Raw genomic sequence first — 8,332 nt, 5'->3', positions numbered from 1 at the left:
ACTTGTTAAAAATAGACACCCTCATGATTTTGAGAACAGGATCTAGTCATTACGAGATAAAATGAAAAAGCAACTGTAAGGCTCTTTATCTGACGATTATATGTATCACAGGTTAACTTGATAAAGTGAGTGCAATACGCCACCGTAAAAAATAGTATATACCACTAAACAAAGCAGGGTTCCCACTCTTCCACTTGCTTTTATTTATGGACCTTTTAATGACTTTTGTGGACCAATTTAGCCATTTTTAAGGACCTTTTCTACATTCAGCGGGGGATTCACGGGGGATCTAATGCCCACTCTGCAATACACGGGCTGAACAGAAAGCCAAATATCACTGAGCTGGTGTTCAAATCATTTCTGCCAAAGGAAGGGCACATCTTTATTTTTAGGGGCAATCACTTAACCCTTTATTTGACATACTGTATGTCAAATTTTCACTTTGCTACCTGTATCACAGGTAGGAAAATGAAAAAAAACCTTTTAAATTAATTCTCAAATAAAACAAAGAAAAATTTAAATTGAGAAAATATAAAACTTCAATTTATTTTCGAATAAACACAACACTAAGAACAGAGCTAAGGGTCATATGGGTCACCTGGAAAGGGTTTAGAAAAATCTGGTTTCACTAACAGTAGTACTGATTGCCCATTTTAGCAGTATCCAGTATACCCGAACAGCTGAAATGCATGTCAGAAGTCTAAATCCCAAATGGTCCAACCCTATTATTTTTCCCTCATATCACCTTCAATGATCAGACATGTTTTATAATGACAAATATGAAACTGATATGACATTTAGGGAATAGCAGACAGTGACTTATTTTTCTCCTCAATCTCTTTTGCAAATTCTTGGCGATCAATTTTCTTCTGTTTTGCTGTGTGCCTCAATGCATTTGACTTGACCAGGAGGCTATGACAAGTTTTACCTCTCACGGAGATGCCCTTTTTGCACACTCGGCAGTAGGCCGATGTATAATCGCCAGCAATTTTTCCGACCCAAATACAAAACTCCGGCTTCTCTAGCCACGCCACTTGAAAATAGCATTGTCCCGGAATATTTGTAGCGACGCCACTCGAGCGAAGCGCGCCTCAGCAGTCGAAAGTCCGCTGCTCCGCTGTGTGTGCGTCCGCGCCAACATGTACGCACGTCTTTTGGTTTCAACCAAGCAACCGACGTCACAAATCAAATACGCTTTGATCTACGACAACAAAAAGCTCGCCTAGCCGAAACAACAGCTAAGCTTAGCTGATGCACACACAGCAGAGAGTAGCGGACTATCGACTGCTGGCGTCGCTACATATGTGTCTGTCACTTGTTGAGATCGATAAATTCGATGAATAGATTTTTCCAGAAAATCCGGTAATTGTTTGCCGAGCCGGCGACCAAACCATCCATTCACTGCCCCAGGATGGCGTCAATCTACAGTAATCCCTCGCTACTTCGCGGTTCGATTATCGCGGCTTCGGTGCATCGCGGATTTTTTTCAAACATACATAAAAAATAAAAAAATTGCGAAAATGCCGCAAAAGGTTCGCGAGAGGGCAGCAAAAGTCAGTAAAACAACAGCAAGCCACATAGAGCAACAAACAGACTCCATTTGATTGATGTATTTATTTAATTTATCTATTTTGAGGAATTAAAGAAAACCGTACCTTAATTCAGTAACCATGAACATCGGTTTTGTCCGGCCTCGACGATTACAGTTATGTAAACAAAGTGATTAAAATTTTGTTTTAATGTGGTACCGTGCTGCCGCACTCCCTCTGTCTCTCTGTCGACTGTTTTTTTTCTTTTGTTGTCGGGCCGACTCGGGTTTCACAAGCAGGTTGGCCGACAGACTTCACTACAGCTTCGAGTTACCCAAATGCTTATCTCTCTAATGCAGTGGTGTCAAACATACGGCCCGCGGGCCGCAACCGGCCCACAAGGAGGTTTGATCCGGCCCGCGGGATAATTTAAAAGTGAAAAAAAATCCATTAGACATAGAATGAATATTTTAAATATGCAATTTGTGGATTTCCGATAGGGGGCACACTGTTTTGATCACAGTAGAAGATAACATTGTTTTGATCGGGGAAGAAAACAGCAGTCTCAGTCTGTCACTGAGATAGACCCAACGCAGCAAATGATATGAAAGCACCAATCCATGCTTCTTGAGACCAAAACAAAGGAAAGAGATGAGATTTTGGTGATTCATAGCACAGTATGGTATCGTGTTAATGGTTCGGCCCACTTGACATCTACTGAGTGGCCCACAATGTGAAAGGAGTTTGACACCCCTGCTCTAATGGGTAGCGAACACACACACGGTGTCGCCTTGCATCACGTTAGTTTACGACATTCTCGTGTGATTTTCGGAGGGGGAAAAAAAAGAATAAAGTGCTTCTGACGCCCACGACAATGTCTCTTAAACGTACTGTGCCTTCTAAATCCACTAGCGAACCGAAAAAAAAGAGGAGAATGATGACAGTGAGTGAGAAATTAAACTTACTTGACAAACTCAAGGAAGGCGAGAGTTACGCGGCCGTAGCACCGCATTACCATTTGGATGAATCGACAGTGCGTTACATCAGGAAAGACGAACACAAGATCCGCAAAACGGCTTCTGTAACTTTTAATAAAGAAGCGAAACGGGTTGTGACACCGCGTAACACACGCATTGTTAAAATGGAAAATGCTTTATCCTGATGGATAATGGATTGCAGGAGAAGAAAAATTAGTTTGGACACGAATATCATTCGAGCCAAAGCCAGATGCCTGTATGAAAAAATAGCCCCTGAAGGAGGAGGGGACAGTGGCGGGGCTGACGGCGACGGCAACGATGAAAGTCCGGGTGAACCCCAGTCAAGTACGAGTGCAGCAATTGATTCTCCCCCTCAAGGAGGTGGTTTTATGGCCAGCAAAGGATGGTCTGTTAAATTTAGGAAGAGGTTTGGCCTTAGAAGCGTGCCATTGTATGGTGAGGCTGCTTCTGCCAATAATGAAGCTGCTCGTCGTTTTGTCGAGGAAAAGTTTCCCAAGATAATAAATGAGGGGGGCTATCTCCCTGAACAAGTGTTCAACATGGATGAGACTGGCCTCTTCTGGAAGAGGATGCCATGTTCATGAGGTGATGAGGCCAGGCTTCAAGGCACATAAGGACCGCCCGACTCTCCTATCTACAAATCGAAAAATCCTCGGGCCTTAAAAAATAAAAACAAAGCTCTCCTGCCTGTCTACTGGATGCACAATAAGAAAGCCTGGGTTACGAAAACCCTGACATCGGACTGGTTTGTCAACTGCTTCATCCCACAGGCAAAGCTGTATCTGGCAGAGAAGAGGATTCCCTTCAAGGTGCTCCTCTTAATGGACTGTGCAGGAGGACATGCAACGGACCTCCACTATGATGGGGTTCAAGTGGAGTTTCTGCCCCCCAACACCACGTCCCTCATCCAGCCCATGGATCGGGGGTGATACGAGCATTCAAGGCCCTGTACACACGGTCAATGATGGAGGGCCTTATCTCATCCATCAGTGAAGAGAACGAGGACTTCACCTTGAAAAAATATTGGAGGGAATATTCTATCTCGGCATGCCTGGTGAATATTCAGAATGCTTTTAATGACATGAAAGAGCGAACACTGAACGGCTTTGGAAAAAACTCTGGCCTAATGTTGCACACAGCTATGAGGGTTTCACTCCTGACGAAGTCCACCGCTGAGCAGTAGATAAGGCTGTGATGCTGGCACGGACGCTACAAACTGAAGGGTTCTCTGACATGACATCAGAAGAAGTTGACACCCTAATTGAGTGCCACTCAGAGCCTCTAACAGACGAGGACCTCATCGAAATGACCAAGTTGGCGAGTGAAGGTGAAGAGGAGCAAGCCAGAGAAGAAGATGAAGTCGAAGAGCATGGCCTTGCCCTCCAGAACCTGCAAAGACTGTTCGGCGCTGCACAAACTCTTCAAAAAATGGCGCAAGAAATAGATGACAACATGGTCAGAGCCATCGAATTCAGTAACCGTGTTGAGGGCGTCATGGCGTTATACAAGAGCATCTTTGCTCAAAAGAAAAAACAACACCAACAATTACCCATCACAATGTTCCTCGCCCGTCAGAAATCTTCATCCAAGCCTTCTGCAGGAGCCTCCACGTTTTCCGCAATCTAACCTTATACATGTACAGTACTGTATATATACAGGTATACTGTACTGTATGTATTAATACTGTTTACTTTATAGAATTAAAGAAAGTTAATTACTATTCTGTACTGTACTACAAACATTTACTGTACTTCTACATGCATGTACTGTACTGTATATCATTAAATTTGGCCTTATAAATATTTTTTGTACTCATACACATGTACATACTGTATATGTTGCCCTATGTGACTCACTGTTGTTTTGCTGACTTTCGCAGCTTCTATGTGACTCACTGTTGTTTTGCTGACTTTCGCAGCTTCTCGCGGCCCGTTTGCGGAAATCTTTTTATTTTTTATTTTTTTACTTGTTTATGTTAATTGGACGCTACTTCGCTGATTTTCGTTTATCGCGGGTGGTTTTGGTCGCCACTAACCGCGATAAACGAGGGATTACTGTATTGTTGTTTCCCGGAATGACCCGAAGTGATCACGTGATCATCGTCGGAACTAATCGGAGATGGCGGAAAAAGCAGAGCGGGTACCAGGTCCTGCATGTTTTGACAAAACGATGAATTGGAAGGGTGGGGAAAATGACATACACAAATGAAATGAACACCGCAGTTTAATTTTTATGGATTTTAGAAGATTTCCCTGAAAATTATGGACAATTAAGAACATAATTTTACAACTTCTTTTTTAATTGATTTTTATGAACTTTAAGGACCTGTACAAACCTTGCAAAGCTCAAAGGAGAAAAAGATTGACAATGTTTGTCGTCACAAGATCAAAATTATTCCACACTGGGGTAAACTTCTTAGAATGATCCATCTTTACGCAAAACTCCATCCAACGAACCCACGGCATGTTGATACAGTTCGTTTCCTTACTTACGAACGTCTCTTCATACAAAATTTTCAAGTTACGAAATGGCTCAACAGGAAAATATTGCCTCTCGTTATGAAAGAAATTTCAAGATACGAAAAGTAAAAATACAGTGTGTGCTGTTATTCACAGCTCCGAGTTTTCTGAACGCAACATACTTATAGGTGCTCTGCCATTGGCTATTACCGAACATCTTCCTGGCATCCCATTGGCTAAGAGTGACCTCTACCGTATTTGTTTGTGTGGTGCGGATAGATAGATGTTTGTCTATGCAGCGTCCTGTCATTCGCCCCTCGGGCCATATGGTGTTCCGATAGTTTTATGTAAATATGAATCACCCAGAAAAAGTGTTCACCAGTCCGGCGATCGCTCACTACGCTTGATGTTTGCCTTGGACATTTTCGAAGAATAATTAAAAGCCGACAAAAGCAAACGTCCTTGGATCTTTCCAAAACGCCAGGCAAAAAAAAATTCTGAGAGAGAACATGAACTAAAAACAACATCTGCTATCTCGACCTTCCCCTGATGAAAGTATGCACGGAAGCTAGTCCCCCACCATCACCCCCTCCTTCATACATTCCCTTGATTCACCGTCTTCATTGTTTATGTCTTGTGACCTGTTGTAACTGTCATATGCTTGTGCAGGAGTTTTTTGCCTAACTCAAATTATCCTCAAAATGAGGGTAGTTCGAGCGTGATTTTTTTTCTCCCCCTCTCCCTCCCTTGTGGTTTCTTTCTGACTTCCGGGTTGAGTGAACGCTGGCGCATTTTGGCTGCCGCTGCTCAACCCATATTGTTTTGTGTTTTTTGTTATTGTAAAGTGTCCTTGGGTGTCTTGAAAGGCGCTTATAAATAAAATGTATTATTATTATTATTATTAAAGAGGCCAAAAAACGACGAGGACGCAGTTAAGTTAAATGAACATCATTTTGATTCTTTATTCTTGTCATGATTCGGTTTAGGGACCAACAGGTGGCACTGTAGGGCTCTCCCGGCAGCTGCACACCTGTTGGTCATAACTAATTAGGGCTTTAAAAGGACTCCCAGCCCGAACACTCAGTGTCGGGTCATTGTTGCTTCTTGCTACTGTCATGTGTGTTGCTGTTTGAGCTTAGATTCTGTCATGTTTAGTTCATTGTTATGTTTTAGCTTTAGTCATGGTTTTTGTTTGATACTTTGGACTTTGTTTGTTTTGGATGTAGTTTTCTTTGTTTTAAATACAATTCTTCAAATACACCCTGCTCCTCCCTCCTGCCTGCTTTTTGGGGTCCACCACCACCATGCTACGTGACAGAATGACCCGACCACCTGGACCCCGCAGGTACTAAGGACTGTTCCCTATTCCACCATGTGCCTGGCGGAGCGCGTCTGCGGCCGACACCCTTTCCCCTTTCAGGCAGCGCTGGGGATGCGGCTGTCCTGTTTTCGTCTCGTCAAGCCGCGTCTACGGTGGGCCGAGCCCCGTCCGCGTCTACGTTGAGCCGAGGCTCGTCACGTATCTGTTGGAGCAGAGTCACATTCACGTCGACGACGAGCCGTGCCACGTCCACGCCCACGTCAGGCCGAGCCCCTGTTCACGTCCGGCTGTTCCATGTCCCCCGTTACGTCGAGCTCCGTCCACGTCAGGCCACGCCCAGCCAAAAGGATTGCCGTTGCTTTTGTTCCTGTTCCCTGGCGAGGTGAAGGTCACCGTTGCTTATCGTTCATGTATTTCGGCGAGGCGAAGGTCGCCGTCGCGTGAGTTCTTGTTCTGCGGCGAGGCAAGGGTTGCCGTCACTTTTAGTTCCTGTTCCCCGGCGAGGCAACCCTTTTGGACAACTTTGGAACGTCTGGGATCCGTCCCTTGAGGGAGGGGTACTGTCATGATTTGGTTTAGGGACCAACAGGTGGCACTGTAGGGCTCCCCCGGCAGCTGCACACCTGTTGGTCATAACTAATTAGGGCTTTAAAAGGACTCCCAGCCCGAACATTCAGTGTCGGGTCATTGCTGCTCTTGCTACTGTCATGTGTGTTGCTGTTTGAGCTTAGTTTCTGTCATGTTTAGTTCATTGTTATGTTTTAGCTTTCGTCATGGTTTTTGTTTGATACTTTGGACTTTGTTTTTTTTTTGGATGTAGTTTTCTTTGTTTTAAATACAATTCTTCAAATACACCCTGCTCCTCCCTCCTGCCTGCTTTTGGGGTCCACCACCACCATGCTACGTGACAATTCTTTGTTTTTTAAATTTTGCACAACTCTCATTTATTGTGCAGTAATCTAATTGTAACATGCATTTGTTCCATATTTTTATGCTTTACAAAACATTTGTCTGAATTTTGGGGGGCTTGTAATGGATTAGGGCATTTACATGGAAAACGTGTCACTACTTACAAAATTTTCGAGTTAAGAAATTTCTTCCAGAACCAATTAATTTCGTAAGGAGATGTACCACTGTATTTAAAAAGACTCATTCCCTACCTGCTTCTGGTGATGCTATGGTTGCAGACAGAGAACCGAACGGGGGATATAACCCAACCTTTTATCCAAGAAATTAAAGTTGGGAGGATCTGAATCAAACCAACGGGGAACATTTCTACCAAAGTACATGCACCGCACTGCCAATGAAATTTTATATAGTACATATTGCCTGGGGGATGCTTATTTAGGCTACTCTGGATTCAAGACAAGATATTCTGAAACTCAAATGCACTCCGATTAAAACAATAACTAAATTTACGAATACTGTAATAAAATCAGGTGGCATTAAAATGAGACAAGATGTCTGGAATATGACGCAACAATTAGATGACAGCAAAAGTCAGAAGATATTCTAAATCATACAATTTTTTTTTTTAAACATTCATGTCCTTACCGCTGTTATTGTATACAACACAGGTGTCAAACTCAAGGCCCGGGGCCCAGATCTGGCCCGCCACATCATTTTATGTGGCCCGTGAAGGTAAATCAAACATAAATTTCTCAATGTAATAAGAGTCATATTGTCAGCATTTTCTTGCACCAAACCCCTCATAACAGTAACTTCAACAAAAGATAATAAACCATTATTATTGACTTTTTTATGTGGTTTCAGTCATAACGGCCCTCCAAGGGAAATATGGCCCATGACAAAAATGGGTTTGACACCCCTGGTCTACAATGTGTACGGTATTTGTGCTGTATACTTTTAACACGTTTTGGCATTTGTTTTGTAATCAGTGTGTGCCTTGAGTGGGGAAGGGCTCATTCCCAAGAAAATTCCACGTGAGCGGTAATCTTCTCAAGTGGAACACTGCTGCTCATGTTACCAACAAGCTGCCTCCCGTTACTTGTCAACAAGGGAACA

This window comes from Hippocampus guttulatus, chromosome 13, assembly GCF_054856545.1.
Source record: "Hippocampus guttulatus isolate MCC_2025c chromosome 13, RoL_Hgut_1.0, whole genome shotgun sequence".
Classification (NCBI taxonomy): domain Eukaryota; kingdom Metazoa; phylum Chordata; class Actinopteri; order Syngnathiformes; family Syngnathidae; genus Hippocampus; species Hippocampus guttulatus.
Note: the sequence above shows the minus strand (reverse complement) of the source record.